At 36.4% G+C, this 18,392-nt stretch overlaps 1 protein-coding gene and 1 long non-coding RNA gene across 6 annotated transcripts in view; one reads left to right on the top strand and one right to left on the bottom strand.

Annotated features, from left to right (window-relative positions):
• The window catches only part of LOC113643638 (membrane-associated phosphatidylinositol transfer protein 3-like), a 44,013-nt gene extending 40,055 nt beyond the window's left edge, over window positions 1-3,958 (top strand). For all 5 annotated transcript variants that reach the window (XM_047820771.1, XM_047820772.1, XM_047820775.1 and 2 more), the window contains 2 exons: window positions 1,232-1,421; window positions 3,460-3,958. The gene's annotated coding sequence lies outside the window, so the exon portion shown is untranslated. The remainder of the gene's footprint in view (window positions 1-1,231; window positions 1,422-3,459) is intronic.
• A 10,890-nt stretch (window positions 3,959-14,848) lies between these two features.
• Window positions 14,849-16,648, bottom strand: LOC113643639. Its single transcript, XR_007144312.1, has 3 exons — window positions 16,587-16,648; window positions 16,434-16,476; window positions 14,849-15,196 (listed from the first exon to the last, which is right to left on the bottom strand). It is a non-coding gene; the product is annotated as an uncharacterized LOC113643639 (long non-coding RNA).
• Between the last annotated feature and the right edge of the window lie 1,744 nt (window positions 16,649-18,392).

The raw sequence follows: 18,392 nt of genomic DNA, 5'->3' as shown, positions 1-18,392 counted from the left end.
TGGCAGAATTGTGAGTCTAAACAAATACCTCTGATACATTTTACTCTGTCAAAAGGATACATCATCTGCACATCAACTGTTCCCACAGGATTTTTTCTAATGGCTCTGCTGTGTTTGCATCTAATAAAATTGATTCCTGGGACCACTGTGTATCTAATCTCCTCAACTGTTGTCACCCCTCATTATGTATGATACACAACAAACAGACTTTTGTGCAATACAGTACGTGTTCTTTAAGCAAACCTAGATCTTTCTTGTGCTCCTTCAGTGTTCCTGAGAGATAAATTAAGTGTCTGTTTTCCCAGCTTAGCATGTGATATATGGTGTAGAATCTTCAGCAAAACCATATAGGTTGGATGTGTCTGAGATAATGTTGTTGAAACAGTTATGCTTCACTGCCTGGTAAGATGTCAAACACAGGAATCATTGGCTTTTTCCACAGATTGCATCACCCATACATCAGATGCAGTTTCACTTGATGTACCTGCAAGAAGCTCACATATAGGACTTTGTTTGTAGTTACAATTTCCAGCTCAAAAGCAGGTCATATGTTGTGTTTTTTTTTAAAAGCATGAGCTGTACTCCAACCCCTTCAGAAATGTGTTACCCGTAAATGTCAATTTTAACCTCTTTTGTATCACTAAGAGAAACAATTAATCTAGTAGAAAATATACTCCTCTGTTGTATAAGTAAGTCATCTACATTACAAAGTAAAACAGAGGAGGAGGAGAAAAACAGGCATCTTTCTGGTGGTGTTCCAGATGAACTGAATGTAAACTCCATTAAAAATAAATGAAATATGTTTATAATGTCTTCGCAGATCATCTGTGCCAACAGGTTGAGAACATTTTTGCACAGTTATGTTTACCAAATCTCTTTGTTTCTTAAGGAGATTATGCACAGCAAAGAGGGAGGATAAATTATACTCCCTGCTGTTTTTAATACTGAAAACAGATTGAGCTTTCTGAAATTGCTTCAATTGGATTGTGAGAACATTATTTTTGCGTTAACATATTGTTTGCATAGCATATACATTCACAGTGTTTTCTCATGAACTGTAAAATGAAATGTTCTCAGATGTTGTATGTTGCTTACAGGTTGGAGACCACTGTTTTATGTTCTGCCCAATGTGTTACTTGCCTGTTTATTAAAAATGAATGTAATGATATATTCACTGCTGTAATGATAGATTCACAGTAACCGGTATCTTTTATCCGCATTTTGTGTTAAGAGACAGGATACTGCATGCTGGAAGAAGTGCCACCTGAACCTGTTCCAAGCTGAGTACAAAAGAAAGGCGAGTTCTTGGAAAATATTCGAATGCTAAGAGGAACAGAAATACCTGCATCCGGTTTTCTCGCAAAGTAGTGATCAGTATCAGATCCTGGACTGTAGGGCACATTCCAGTCCTGGACTGATAGGTAAGACCCTTGCCAAGTAATCTGCCAGTCTTTAAGACTTGATTATTTATTAATTTTATTTGCTTAGAACATGTTTGAATTTGAGTATGAGAACTGGAAATGTGTGAGGCCAAAGTCAGTGTTGCATAGTACTTACTATGCTGCAGATCTCACATTATCCTCAGACACCCCCAGTGCCATCTCTAAAAATAGGTAAATGGGACGTTCGCCCAGGGCCATGGTCTTGAGGAGGCACCCTGACTAGGCATCAGCTAGATTTATAGTGCTACATTGTATGGGATATGAATATTAAGGTTCTGCAGTAACTAAGAAAAATGCAAAACACCAGGGAGTTCTTAAAAGGTTTTTTAAAGCAGATTTTCTAGCATGTTCTTTAGGTTTATCAGTGAGACGCTCTAATGAGAACGGGGCAGAAATTAAATACAAAAACATTACAGGATTTTGAGAGTGCATATAAGAATGTAAGGTTATTATTTAGAGAAAATTAGTTTTTAATAGAAAGAAAACAATCTGTATGTGAATTTTATTTTATTCATATTCACTCATTTAATTGTATGGCCTTTTTGGGCTTAGAATTAAATGAGTGGAAACTTCCTTGGACACCTGATAATCACACCCATATGTGCTTTTTGAACCTCCCATTTCATATTTAATTCCCTTTTGCTGATATAAATACCTCCAAGGTTATTCTGCTACTATAGATTTTGCAGCAAGATATAGAGATTTGATCATTAGTGAGGACATTAGTGAGGTCAGGTACTGATATCAGGTAGAGGAGACCTAAGGAGCAGCCTGTGTTTCAGCTCATCCCAAAGGTGTCCACTGGTGTTGAGGCCAGTGCTCTGTATAGCACATTTGAGTTTCTTACACACCAACTTTGGCAATTATAGACCTTGCCTTATGTACATGGACATAGCCATGCTAGAGGTCCAGTGAGGAGAATAGTACTTCTGTTACAAAGACATTCCATAAAATTGTGTACTTCAATTATGTGATGGCAATATTTTGGGGAAGACCGTCTTTTTGGTGTGATAGTCAGGTGTCCACAGTTATTGACTTTATAGTGTATGTAATATTACATGTGGTATACATTTTGGAGATATTTGTCCTGTATAGGGTTTCAATTCAAATCATGTACATTCCCTCTCATTACATTACAATGTGCAATCATGCATGCAAACCAGTACTGCAGTTTTATTGACCGTTTATTGTATTTTTATCGGCATTTGTTTACAATATGCCTACTGGCTGATATTGCTGTTAAATGTTGTGCATACTCCATGTATCTGGCACAACACAAGAGTGCATGAGTACAATGATAGAGAACCTCATTCTGCAGAGCAGTTACAGACAGAAAATCTTATGATTGATGCATTTAAGCTGTGATCACCACCATCCCAAATAGACATCTACCACAATTCAATTCTTTCAGTTTTGCTCTTTAAAAATGCTTAATTTCCTGCAGATTATGTGCCAGTTATGCTCTTTCTTTTGCACACACACATCACACACAAGCCATATAGTCCTGACAGCCTAAAAGCACAAACTTTAGTGCTATTTTCTATGTAATTATTAGCACTACTGTATGTATCATGGTTTTCTATAACCATGATAATTCTATAAGGTTTCTTTCTGGGCAATGAAAAAAAATGGTTCTTTAACATTCCTTAAAGAGAGTGTGATGCGATGTTGCAGGATTAGACGTGATTCTCAGTTCAACACTGAAAAAGATAAATTCAAATTTCCAATGAACTATGTACCATCAGAAGATAAACTCATTCATAGATGTGAAGTTATTCTTAGTGGTTGGTTAAATGACAAATTATTATACACAAGGAGGCAACGTTCCCTGACAGGGAAAGGGTGAGCTCTATGTCTATTTCATTTTGCTGCTTCCATTCGGTGCATGCCACACAGATTGCAATGAAATGAGATTTCAGAGTGGGAGACTACTGAACTACTTTAAGTCACTGTGACCTTTATCAAACCAACAGGTGAACATTGTTGTTGGATTTATTCTATCTCTTTGTATCTGCAGAGCCTCTGTGTAGCTGCAAAGCCTTCGGAGGCCCAAGCCTAAACGACAGCAGAATACATAGGATTTTTATGATAAAGTTGCAGAGACTGTCTTTACACCGCCCTTATCCAGAGTATGCAGACACCACTTTCATTTTCATCAGCCAATCTCCTTTTTCTTTGTCACAGCACTGTGTTCAAAACAAACTCTTCATTGTTAACTCACTCTTTTTATCCTAAATAAATTTTTTTTTATTTCAGAAAATATCATTATTTATATTATAGATATTTATATAATAATATGTTTTTTCTGTATACTTGCATTGTTATATGGTTTTGTATGACTTGTTGATCTGTTACAAGACATAAGCATGTGTCTCTGCACATGTATCATCATTCAGGTTTATTTTATTTTAATTCAATTCAAGTTTATTTGTATAGCGCTTTTTACAATGGGCTTTGTCTCAAAGCAGCTTTACAGAACATAAACATAGAACAGAAGGTAAACATAAAGAGAAATATAGAGAATTAATATAGTAAAAATTCAAGATATACAGTATATAGTTCAGTGTGTATGTATGTATGCATATGTATTTATCCCCAATGAGCAAGTCTGAGGTGACTCAGGCAGCAGTGGCAAGGAAGAAACCTTGAGAGGAACCGGACTCAAGGGGAACCCATCCTCATATGGGTGACACTAGAGGGTGTGATTACAAATATACTGTCAAAAAAATGTTGTATTGGTGTAAAGGTCACATGGAGTTCAGATCTCCTCTTGGTATCATAGAGTCCAACTGGAGCTGGTAGATCTGTAGATGTCTCAGGATTCTCAGAGTCAGCCTCATCTCAGTGGCAAAATCTTCATCGCACGGAAGATGACCGGAGCTGGTACAATGTCTGGATGCCTCGGGATGGGTGTGAAAGAGAGAAGCAGTGTAGAGGGATTAACATATCTGCTGTTCATGAAAATGTGCAAGTCTGATGTAATGGTGCATAATTTTATGGGATGTATTATGTGTGTGTGTATGCCTGACTAAAGAGATGAGTTTTTAATCTGCTTTTGAACTGGGAAAGTGTGTCTGAGCCCCGAACACTATCAGGAAGACTTCCAAAATTTGGGAGCTAAATAAGAAAACGCTCTACCACCTTTAGTAGACTTAGATATTCTTAGATATTTTACATTTTTAAACCAAGGATTTCATAGAAGTGGTATTTATTAGCTTTATTTCAAAAGTCCCTTTACAAACAAAACTATTAAATATATTTACTTGCACATAGAATAACCCCTATTTATAACTGTAATAAATATTACCAAAGGACCTGGTGATATTCACTTTAATGTGTAAATGGAGAGATTTCACTCCAGTAGTATCACACTCCTTTCAATACCATTTAATGTAAAGTGAGAATAAGAGTTAAACTAATTAAATTAGTTCCTACTCAATAATCATTCATTTATTCTTTCATTCGTCAGTAATTACTTTATCTGGGTCATGGAGCATAGACTTTGATGCATCTCAGGCAGGTGTAATCAATGTTAGATATCTTGCTGTCTTACTTGACTCTAGATGATGCTTCTGTGTAGAAGCTCTTACAAGAATCTCAGTGCAGATCACAACCAGAAGTGTTTAATCATTGGATGTCCTGACTGACACTACAGTCTTTATGGCTCCTGGGCTATTTGTAATCGCCGAGTAAATGTTGTAAGAATTTCCGCAATTGATGAGTTTGCAGACACAAGTGGTTCATGGTTTTATATTGTTAAGGCTTTGCAATAATAAGAGACCTGCTGAACCTCATATTTTTGGTTGCTTGTGAGAATTGAAAAATGTTTCAATATCTAGTATTTAAAAAAGGTTTACACCCCGATCTTTTACAAAATCACGTAGTTGAATGTGATTGTAATAAAATACCTGATGGTATACAGTCATAAATTCAGAATTCACTGATTTGTCCACTGTGATTTTGCACGTACAAATATTGGTTAATATAATAAATATATGTTAATATTGGTTGGTTACCATTTGAGCCTCAATTTTGCATTAATAACTAAAGATTTACTGTAGATTTTTTTAACCATTTGATGATGTTAATATGTTACAAAGGGTCCTAGCTGCAGCTGCAATATAATTTTTTAGCAGAGCCACATTATTTCAACTCCAATTATTCCACATTTCTCTTATCTCTATAATATCTTTCATTCAAAGTATGCCAGCAATAGATTTTTATAGTTATTTATAATATATAGTGTCATTACGTACTATACGTTTGTGCTTAATACATCTAAAAATGCCTTACTGCCAATGAAAATCAAATGAAAATGAAAATAGTACATGCACCGTTTTTATATTTGCTTGTATATACACTCATTTTGTCTGCATTCCGTAACATCAAAGCTAATACCAAAAACATTAATAAACAATAATGTTACAGAAAATTGCTTGAATTCCTTTCAAGGATCTTTAACATTCCTAAATATGGTGTAATTCTTTCTGTTTCTGTATTTTTTTTTTTTGTGTTGAAGTTTCAATTGATCAATCATCTAAGAGAGGATAGAAAAATAAACCTAATCTTTTTATCATACCTCTTCCTGCAGTAATCGTCCTGTGCTCCAGCATTACTCATTATTTTCCAGGACTACATGCTAAGTTCTGAAATTACCTGCTGACAAAAACAATTACAATGTTCATAGCATCTGCACTCCTTTACTAATACCAAGCTTCATTTACAGCAATATATGTCATGGTACCCCACTGGTTTAAATATGCAGCCTAGAATGAGTATATGAATCTGCAGACTTCTTTTGTCTATAGCATATAGCTCAGAATTTACACACATATTCACACACTCATTCACACTTAGGGGGAATTTAGTGTAGTGTAAAATACTCATATTGACCTACCTGAAGGTTTCTGGACTGTTTGAATAAACAAGAGACACAGACATGCCTTATCTGTTCCGGTACATTTACGGGGAGTTTATCTGTAGATGGAAAGACTAGAAATTATCCATCCTATTTCATACCTTTACAATCAGTTAAACTCCTACTCTGAGCATGAAGATGATGACCATGTCAGTATTTTGCTTTCTGTGCAAAATTTCAAAAAAAAAAAAAAAAATGAAAAAATGTACTGGCTCAGTGAAAAAATAAGCAAATTCAATTCCTTGTATACTGTACACAAGTGATCTTGGTGAATGAAGCATGAGTTTGATTCTGATGATCAGAGCTCTCCTCATTTCTCTCCACCTCCCACAGCAACCACACAGGTAATGAGCAGTATCGATATTGTTAAATGTTTAAATCATAGCAATGGACAGGGAATTATATGGTTGAATCTGAAAGAGTTTTTCTTTTTATATATATATATATATATATATATATATATATATATATATATAAATATATATATATATATCAGAATAGAAATAAGATTTCCAAGCATTAAATAAGCCTTGTTTTCTCTTTATTGCTTATTTTCTGTGTTGTGAAGCAGCAGTTACACATGGAGGAATGTGTAGGACTGGAGACATGGGTGTGTGCACATACAAAATAATTTATCATTGTTTCCTAACTGAAACTTTCACATCTTTATTTTATTTGGGCTAGTCTAAAAATGTATTTAGCTCATCCTCTGTGTAAAACGTACAAGAATAAGGTCATCAGATTGCTCCGTTTCTTTACACTGTACGATTAGATCACTGTGTGAGTTATGGAGTGAGGATCAATAAATTATTTAATTTATAAATGATTTAGATATAATTTATAATAAATATATTGCAGGCAGTACAATAGAACTCTGTGAAACTTTTGTGACTACAATGGGGGGGAAACAAACAAACAAACAAACAAATACATTTAAAACAATAATGAAATGTTAATTACTGACAATGACATATTTAACATAATTCTTGCTCACTGACATTCAGCAGGATCTCAAATGCAGCAGGAACTTTAACCCAGTCTCAGAGAAGGCCCTGCAGCGTCTGTACCACAGAAGCTGTTGATCCTATTCTACACAGCCACTGAATCAATCACCACGTCTTTCATATCTGTCTAGTTCACTTCTGCAACTTCAAACTTCAAGCATATCTTGTTATGTGTAGAGAAAATCATTGGCTGCCATACTTCCAGTCTTAAACCATCCAGCGTGATGAAGAGGACACGTAAAATCATCGCCAGAACCTCTCATCCCAATCATTCTTTATTCCAGTGTTTTCCTTCACAGCAGAAGCCAAGATTAAGCACCAGCTGACACCTGCACCCCCTGCTAGTAAACAAGGACCCTTCTCATATTCATTTCTAATAAACTGCAAATGCACTTTATGGCAATATCTCTCTGAGTGTAATTGCACTCACTGAAACATTTGCTGCTATGATATTTAACTGTACTTTTTCCAGGCAGATTTGAACTGTATAATGTTATTATTATACATTTATATATGTAAATATGGCATGTGGTAGCCTATTGTGTTCAAGGTTTTGTCCTACTATTTGGAAGGTTGCCTGTTTGAATCCCAAGTCGACCAAGCTGGAAATGCTGGGCCCCTAAGCAAGGCCCTCAACCCTCTATTGCCACACTAAAGGCAATTACTGCAGTACTAATCTTAAATTCTTAATAACTGTGATTAATTATTTAATTTGGAGTGTATAAGCCCAGCATGGACATGTCCTATTTGTTGCTCAGTTGCTCATGTTCTGTTTTTGTAGTGTCTAGCTAGAAACACTGAACAAACCAATATTCATGCTATATGTATTCATGTTGTCTGAGTTAGATAATCTGCAGTGCTACTCACAAGCCCAGTCCTCTCGTTAGTGCTTGCAGTTGCTGGCTTGTAAGAGAGCCATTCATTACTAATGTGTGTATCTCGCCATATTTGATGCATGACATCTAAATGTGAATTTTTAATACATTATTTAAGTATTTTTTCCCCACAAGTGTCCTAAATACAATTCTTCAGACTGTATTTGTTTTATGTCTGTCTGATTCTTGCACTGTTTCTTTCATTTTTTATGATTTTTTTCTCATTTCTCACACAAGTGCACACATAATGTAGCACCTTTACAGATAATAACTTAAAAGGGTTTTGCACACAACAGTTTAAAGGGTTTAATGTTTGTCACTGTCATTTTTTGTTATGTGCAATTGTAGTTGATGCTATTGCATGATTTCTGTGTCTATATTGTTATCAACAGATAAAGACAGTGTTCTAATGATTTATTGTTTGAGTCTTGATTTCCACCCCCACCCTTTGTGGGATGTGGTAGCTTAGTGGTTAAGGTGTTGGACGGCAGGTGAGTTTGAATCCCAGGTCCACCAAGCTGCCACTGCAGGGCCCCTGAACCCTTAACCCTCAATTGTATACAAATTAGAAAAGGTTGCTCTGGATAAATGTGTCTGCCAAATGCTGTAAATGTTGTGTAAATAATGTGTGTGACTTTTGCATGTTTTCCCCCTATTTCAGGGGGTTCATCTGTGTACTCCAGTTTCTCCCCTAGTTCAAAGATTGTTGCTGTATACTATTTTGATATCATGTTTGCTGGATCTGTGAGTGTATATGATTGTGCCCTGTGATGCCATACATTAGTCTCTATAAAAGAAAAGCACAACCTGTCTCCATGAATCGTGATCAAAAGCTTAAAGACATTTTTCAATAAAATCTGATGTTTACCATCCATAAACAAATTCAGATTTTTAGAGAAGGACATAGTACTGTTTTTAGTTCATAATACTTTAGTTCTTCATGCTTTAAAACAGCAACAGAGCAAATTTAATAATTAATACAAATCACCCAAAACTCAAACACAAAGGACTTGAGAGACATACACGCACAGCCACCCAAGTCCTTGAAGTTCATTAGATATTTCTCAGAGTATGGAAAAAACACTGGACTATCTCGAGTGTCTCTTTTAACTCCACTAAGCCCTTCTAGAGGGTAAAAATGTTGTCATGTTCATGCTGAATAAGCAAAGACCAAACCTATAAAACATGTGCTGTCTTCAGCATATACTGTATGTGAAGATATGTGCAGTATATGCAATAGCATGGCCATGCTTATATTATCTCCTGTCCAGTCATGCAGTACTAAGCTCTAAGCATTTACTCCCTCCCGGAGCTTGGACGGAGTCCCATGGATAAGCAATACATGGCCTACTTGTTTGATAGCAAGGATTTGCTTTTGATAAGACATGCTACTGTAACTGTTGCATATTAGTTTCTGTACTTAAGTTTTCATTTTGTGGGCTTCTCCACCTGCATTCCTTGCATGGTGCTTTTGTCTTAAAAAATAAGACTAAGGGGAGCCTAGGTATTAAAAGGAATACATCCTCAAGAATAAACTGGAAAACACATTGGGGAACCCATAAGATCAAGCACAGAATATCTGTACAAAGTGTAACTCAAGCTCAGTTTGAGACCATGGAGCTGGAGCCATGAGGTGGCAATGCTACTCACTGTGCCACCTTGCTGCCCAGTTAGATAGCGTGTGGGTATTAATTATTAGAGCTCATGAACCTCCATGACATTTATATATTTCTTCATGATTGATAATATTGCCTGATAATATTGCCTGCACATTGCCTGAAAACATAAGTCTACACTATAGGGTAAGACCCTTAATCTAGGCTCAATAAATATACCTGATGAGTGGTTCACTGGGCATTTTCACAAGTTAGCTTTAGCTGTGCAGTGATCTGAAAGAAACATGCATCCTCCACTGTCTCCACTCGACACCATTTCCACCCTTATTAGATGTACAGTACGATATCCTGTGCATCATTCTCAGTTCTCAAGGATTAAGAGGACATAAAGGAAAACGTTTTCATAGGCGGCTTCACTGTCTTTACTCTACAGATGAATGGTAGTTTTTTGTGTTTAGTATTTTTTGTTCTTAGTTTTCTGAAGCACATTGATTTCAACAAGTCTGGGGTGCATTCCAAAACTCTAATGGATGACTCTTTTTTAATTACTTGGGCCTTTGTCCTTCATAGATCAGTATGGCATATTTTATGTACTAATTCATAAAATGCACTCAAATAAATCAATGAATGAGGGAAGAAAGCAAACTCAAGGATATCTGCAATACACAAATACCTCACATGCACAAGTCCTTTCTTTACATGTGTATTTGTTGTAAGCGTACTGTATGATATATACTGTAAAAGTATCTTAACTCTACAGTACCTAGTTCTATCAAATTATTAAACAATATAGAACCAAACATCTTCTTCTTCTTCTTCTTCTTCTTCTTCTTCTTCTTCTTCTTCTTCTTCTTCTTCTTCTTCTTCTTCTTCTTTCAGCTTTTCCCTTCAGGGGTCACCACAGCATAATAATGTTAAATAAATACAAAATGTCTGTCAAAAAGAAAACTTGGTTACAGGTCAGTTAGCATCTGTCTTATGTTTATGTTCCATATGAGATGTCAAGTATTGTGAAGAATCTTGTTTGGGTTAAAACATCAACATTTAAGTGTAATACACATGTAACTATGTCTTTGTTACTTGTTATAGGCCTAATTACTTTTCTGTACATATGAGATCTGTTAAATACAGTAGTACAGCTCAACAGAGTGTCACCGTAACCTGTTGCATCAGTGAGCGAGTCTCATTTGGTAAATATGTATGTTTGTCCTCAATTTCTTTTGTCCTCATTTCTTTTCCTAGCATCCTTTGTTCCATTGGGGAAGGAGCTAAGAAAAGAAAGGAAGGGAAGTAAGGTAAGGAATCAAGAAGGTGCATTGTTAAAAGCAAGATGTACCCTTTAGACGTACGAGATGATGTCTCCAGTGACACATTTTGACAGACAAGGTTTGTAAGCTTTGTAAGTTATTCCAGTAAATCATCTGTCGCAAAACACAGGAATCACAGTTGTAGTATTTGACCTGCATCAGAATCAGCTGTCACTGTTGTTTAGTGTATATTACATTTTTTGAAGTGTTGAAAAAAATTACAGAATTAAAATTGGGCAGAAGGACACACATACAGTATCCCTGGGTTCCTGTACACCAATTCCAAGCGTGTTCAGGAGTGTTCATTTTAAATTGTTGTGCATTGCTTTCATTTTTGGTCTTTCTGAACATGTATTACATGTTTTAATTTCAGTCTTTTCAGTCTCCTCCAGGGAAAACAGCCTTATTGTTAAAGCTTCATAGCCCTTATCACAAGGGTCTCTCATCATCACCTGAAGGTTCTTCAATTCATAACTGCATTAGAAAAGCTTTCGGATACCAGTTTCTCAAAAAAAAAAAAAAAACAACCTTTGTTATATACAGTGTTTAGAAGTGTCTTATAAGGGTCACTAGAATTGTGACCTCTCATTGCATTATGTTTGTGTTCTTTAATTTTTAAAGGATTTACCCAAATCCCTTTGTAGGGTCAATGAAAAATATATTCTCTCTCTGTCTCTCTCTCTCTCTCTCTCTCTCTCTCTCTCTCTCTCTCTCTCTCTCTCTCTCTCTCTCTCTCTCTCTCTCTCTCTCTCTCACACACACACACACACACACACACACACACACACACACACACTTTCAGCTCTCTCTCTCTCACACACACGCACACATACACACACACACACATGCACACACAAACACCTAAGCCTATTCAATTTTCTGTCTTGCACTCAAACTGCTCCATCCCTCCTCCTTCTTTGTTATAAATAAAATCTAGAGCTGGATTTCTTTCGTCTCTTTGTCTCTCTTGCTATCACCTTCCATCTCTAACAGTTTCATAGACTCTATCTAGGCCATATTGAACAGATCCATTCATTTTGCCTTCATTCACTAGATGTAGCATTTGGCTTATGTCTTAAAAGTCTTCCATCCAGGAGTGATGAGACAGGCTTTTACTGTATGTTCTGCAATACTTTGTTCATTACACTATAATTCGGATTCATTTAAAATAAGCATGTCATCAGGAACTATGTAGCTTGCTAATACATATAGTTGCTGCATGTACCCCTTTTAATGAGCTTTCTATTAGATGATGCTAAGTTAGACAGGTAATTAATGTTCACATTTTTACCTAGAACCAAGGCAGATGAATAACAGGATATTGAACACTTTGCCAAAACAATATATACAACTGATTTCCATTGGTCACACAAGAAGGAAGTAAATGATATTTATTTGTACAAAATAGTGTTTTTAACTGTGACCTGTGGTCAGGTTGAGGTTTAGTCTTACTATTATATTCAACATTTTGAGGAGAAGTTACACTTTAATGAACCCATTTTTACAAGAAAAAGGCTGTGCCATAAGGCAGGTCATTAAGGCAAAGAATAACACAATTAAGTGGGAATGTGACATTTGTTGCTTCATGCTGCCACAAGGTTCCTCACTGGACAACTGTGCATAATTAGTATTTTCAAGGTTAAGTGTTATTGATATGTGCATTGTGTTTTTATTGGGAAGTAACACAGGACTGACAAGTGATTACAAGCAACTTTATGAATAAAACATCAAAAATAAAAGGTTTTACCTTTTGTGGGCCAAAGCTGGTAAAATTCAAACATTAATCAAAGACCTGCAACAGAGAAAAGTCGATGCTTAAGCTTAAAGGCAAAGGCACAGCATGACTGCCGAGCTAAATGCTGAGACTGGCAGTATCAAGCATTGTTTCCTGCTGCATCAGAGTCCATGAGCAGCAAATGAGGTGAAGAGGATAATGGTTCTTTTTCAAAGTTATGTCCTTCCAAGTTGGAGGCTTTATCAGCGGTTATAAATGTAATAAAAACCCTCAACAACAAGAACACTTACAGTACATCTTTTAATTATTAGAGCTTTGTTTTGGCCAGTTGCACAAATCGTAGCACATTCTGCACCTGCTTCCTTTTGTACAGTTTATTTTTGCCCATAAAAGTGTGTCATGTATTTAATTTCCTTTTGACTCAACTGGACTGTGTTGTGACCTGGCAACCACTGTAGCAGGGGAAACAAACAGAAAGCTCAGGGTACTGAATGCCTAAAACTTTGAAGATTAGTTTGACAAAGATCATAAATCTCTTAGCATTAGGGTAAGTGATCTTTGTGTGTGTGTGTGTGTGTGTGTGTGTGTGTGTGTGTGTGTGTGTGTGTGTGTGTGTGTGTGTGTGTGTGTGTGTGTGTGTGTGTGTGTGTGTGTGTGTGAGAGAGAGAGAGAGAGAGAGAGACAGAGAGAGAGAGAGAGAGAGAGAGAGAGAGAGAGAGACAGAGAGAGAGAGAGAGAGAGAGAGAGAGAGAGAGAGAGAGAGAGAGAGAGAGAGAGAGAGAGAGAGACAGAGAGAGAGAGAGGAACAAAGGAAATCAATTCAACAACAGTATTCGCTCTTCAAATATTTCTGTCACAAATCCCAGTCTTCTCCATTGTCATGACTGAGATCCCTGTTTTGATCTTATGATTTAGTTGATTCATTACATCAATAATCAGCTAGTCTTGTGTTCTTACTATGCCATTCCAAAACATACTATAATTTATCAAGATTAGTCAGTGTTTAATCTATGGTTGAGTCTTTTCTCTGGTATCTACAGTACAATTATTTATTTCCAAAAGTAGTGAAGGACAGCAGGTTTCAAGCAGAGACGAGCAGCTGAGAAACCTAGAGCACACATTTAGAAGATGAATAGGTGTCATTCAAGTTCCCTCTTCATCTTAATGAAATCGATCTCAATCGAGTTCCTCTGCCACTTCTCCTGCCAATCTTATCATTTCATCTCCTCCTGGAAAGTAAAACAGTGCAAAGGGAGCCATGGTACAAGCAGCATCACTATGCAACATGTTTGCATAATCCCTGGAGCATTAGACAGGAACCCAAGGCACCATCTGTGTTTGAAGAAGAAGAGAAAAGACAGTAAAGGAAACAGAGAGCATTAGACAGGAACCCAGGGCACCTCTGTGTTTGAAAAAGCAGAGAAGGGACAGTAAAGGAAACAGAGAGCATAACAGAAAGTGAGAAGCATTAGACATGCACTGTCACGCAGATTCCAAGGAAAAAAATTGATGGATTTTCTGAACCACATTCACTAGCATTAGTGTTTGTATTTTCCATTTGTATTCCTGATACAAATGTGGAGAGATGTATCTCCATGGCTGGCTTATCATGTATGCAACATCAGCTAATTAGAGCAGAGACACCAGGTGGTTGCATCTGGGCTTATTTTTTTAAGTAAAATTATATAACATAGCATTTAGAGAGTTCACAATTTACAGTACAGTATTGGTGCTATCTGGTCCTGGTCCTGCTAACTCCATGTCAGGGAGCCATCATGTCACTAAGCTCTGTGTATGACTGCTGATATTGAAGCAAGGAGAAATTGTTCAAGGAGAAATCATTTGGTCATTGTAACCTTTTAAAACTCTCTTGCCAACTGATGCACTCATGAATCTATGAATCTGCTCACACACATACACATATACACATACTGTACACGTATACACAGCTTCAGATTTAGAACATGATGTTAAAATGACTCTGGTTATAACAGTAAACATTTTTTAATAACCTACTTGCAATACATAGCATCTATGACATTTAGGATGTCTGTTGATCTAGTGTCTTTGTGTGTTTGACACGGAGTGCAGTTATGATGAAAGCTGTGTATCAAGCAGAGTGGAACACTTGCCACTGGCAACACTCCACCTTGCTTGCTATTACTTCTTACTTGAAGGATACAGCAGTGATTGTCATTTCCCAAGCCAATTAGGTCTTCTACAGCTTTCTGCAGTTCTCTGATGGATACTGCTTCAGTGACCTGATTGCCCTGGTATCTGCTCATTCAACTGTGGACAACTGTAGAGTAATGAAAATGTTTGTCACAGGTGTCCTACATAGCTGATGAGATTGGCATTACCATTTATTTCAAAATCCTCTGCTCATTTTAAGACGAATTCAGTTTGTATCAGAGCATTAATGGGTGTCTTATTAGTAAATGCCTAATTAAAAGCATTCTTGTTCATTTTATGCACAAAAAGAAACAAAGAAAATGGTCTTTGGTTATATTCCTGAGTGGATCAGCACACTGCTAAGGCAGCATGAGTAACATATTAACCATCTCATTGAAAGAATGCTGATAAATTTGGAACTGCTCATTCATTGTGTTTGTCTCATAATAAATAATTTGTTTTCAATATTCATTCAAACAGTTAAGACATTATAACATAACCTACAGCTTTTCTGCTGTAATTTAGAAACTTAATTTAATTGCATAGTAAACAGTAAATTTATCCAACACCTCCAGACCTTCCACTATTGAGTTTTGACTGGCAGCACTGAGTTCTGACAATGGAACAGGCACAACAGTGCATAGAAGTATTGAGTCATCACTAAAACAAACTGTAGCTTGAGCCCCAGTCCTGGATCTTAGTGACTTGGTTTGCTCCCTCTCTAAAATCTGCTTATCTAGCTTTTGATTCCATATTTGTTATTTTTTCACTTTCATGTACCTTGCATTCTATAATAGATTAGAAACTTCACTTACAGTACATCCTTAATATATCCTTATATTTAAAACTCTATCAGTTTAAGCACTCACCAGATATCTCTCATTACATAAAATTACTATACTGTAATATATTTTTTAGCTCTTTGTAATGGTAATTTGTCATGTCTTGGATTCATATCCGAAATAGCATAACCCTGTGCATCTGAGAAAACCATTTCTGACCCAGCACCAGCAACACTGAATGATTATGTCAGTTTTCTTTCTTGCTGCCTTAATCAATATTTTATAAAAGGCAATGTTACCCACTTTGCCTCCTGCAGCCTTCTATATATAGTCTGTACCAGTATGTCTATGCAGAAGAAGAAGAAAAAGGACATTTTTCCTTCATTGTTGGTTTGAAACTATATGGGCAAAAATTTGTGGACACCTGACCATCACAGCAATATGGCATAGTTGCCAGAAAGTGCTTTAAATTGACAGCAAATAACAGTAAACCATATTTACAGTAATGTACTATAATATCTATCATTACAGATATGTACCTGTTATATTAACAGCCTATTACTGCATTTATTTTCACATTACCTCTCAGCAGAGTTTTAGAATGAAAGTATTCGTAGTCCATGACCTAGTGAACCAGTATCGATGTGTTCATTGATAGAAACTTCAAAGCATTTTTGTAAATCTCTCTGGATAAAGGCATCTGATAAATACAAAAATAAATGTAAATTTGCTCACTTGGCTGATGCAGGATTCACCTCAGCTAAAAGTTAAGGGTCTTGCTCAAAGACCCAACCATGGTAGCACTGTGATTTAAAAAATCACTTTTTGAATCACAACCAATGAGTCACTACAATTCACTCAACTATTAGTGCATGCTTTAAATATTATGTACAGTTAAACCCAGGGTCAAAACAAGGAACTTTTTTTTTTTTTTACCATTCTGACCCCTGGCAAAAACATTTTTTGGTATTTTCTTTTCTTCTGGTGTCATAAACCAATGCAATATAAATGTACAGCAATTTCTACAGTGTGTTTTTGAATATCACATTTCAATTTTAGTCCCTCTTTGCTGTCATAATAATCTCTACTCTTCTGGAAACACTTTCCACTAGATTATGAAGCTTGGCTCTGGAGATTTGCTCGTTCAGCCACAAGAGAATTCGTGATGTCAGGTGATGATGTTGGGCAAGACGTCCTTTTAGTTCATCCCAGATATTTGAAGGGGTTGAGGTCAGGACTCCAATTATTCCAAACCATGTCTTCAGGGAATTCAGTTTGTGCACAAAGTTGGGCCTCTTAGAGGGGAAATAATCTTATATAATTGTGTGCTTCCAACAGTGGCAACAGTTAAAAGATCAATTTGTGGATATAATGGTCAAGTGTCCACTAACCTTTGGGTTTCGTATTTTTTGGCCCATGTGTTTCTGAGCAGGCAGAAAAAAAGGTAATGCTTAATAAATCTTAACCAGAACATATTATTCAATTTCATATAAAAGTCTGTCTTTTAGTAATTCATTTTCATTAACCACTTTAACCTGCTCAGGATGTGGTGATTTTCAGTCTATGGGATACCAGCCCATCACAGGGCACCATTCACACACATTCACACACTCCTTCACACCTACAACCGCCAGAGACCTTAATGAACCATGCAGACACAGAAGAACCTGCTAAACTCTGCACAATAACCTGAGCTCAGGAATAAATCTGGCATTCTGGAGCTTTGACTCGACAAAACGCACTGTGCCACCTTGCTGTCAAATCGCTGTCTAAATTTAAAAAACAGAGAGCACCGTGAGCACTCAAAAACACCAAAAAATGAGAAAAAATGAACCAGGGGAAAGAGGTTTTTACAACATTGGCTGGTACAACATTTTAATTGATGTTTGTTCTGCAAACAATGCTTCTTCCAGCCAGGAATCAGCCATACTGCTGGTCTTCTACTGTATATATACTTTATTTCTGTGAGCTATACTTGTTGACTCACCAGGTCAGAACTGCTTTCAGCTGTAGACAAGCAAAGAATATGTGAGTCCTGTCATAAATGACATATGCTGCTTCAGTGAGTAATATCTTTTTTTACTTATAGATTGAAGCATTGTTTTTTGGAGTGTCCCACTGCACCACAATACAAACATTTTTTCCTGCTTTATATACAATCAGCTGTGATTGTCACATTTGAAGATCATTGAAAAGACTTTCCCCTATCACAGTAAACAAAACGTCTATAGGGATCACATGGTTCAGTGAGTCTCTCAAGGGTACTATAACACCCTAGAAGCAAGGTACCTAATAGTCTAAGATCAGTGACGTGTTGTTAAAGTGTAGCTTTTTGTTCACTTGGTGCACAGAACATTAAATATTCCTATTTAAGGAGACTTTTTTGTATTGGTAAGGTTAAATTTGTTTTTGGTTTGTTTTTTTTGTTTGTTTTTTTGAGAAAAAAATTGTTAAATTTGATCAGCATGATATTTGGCCTTTATGAAGGTAAAGTAAATATGTTTAAATAATGAAATATGTTGGATTTTTTGGAGAGGGAGT

This window comes from Tachysurus fulvidraco, chromosome 11, assembly GCF_022655615.1.
Source record: "Tachysurus fulvidraco isolate hzauxx_2018 chromosome 11, HZAU_PFXX_2.0, whole genome shotgun sequence".
In the NCBI taxonomy this organism is placed as follows: Eukaryota; Metazoa; Chordata; class Actinopteri; order Siluriformes; family Bagridae; genus Tachysurus; species Tachysurus fulvidraco.
This window is presented reverse-complemented; position numbering and strand designations above follow the sequence as displayed.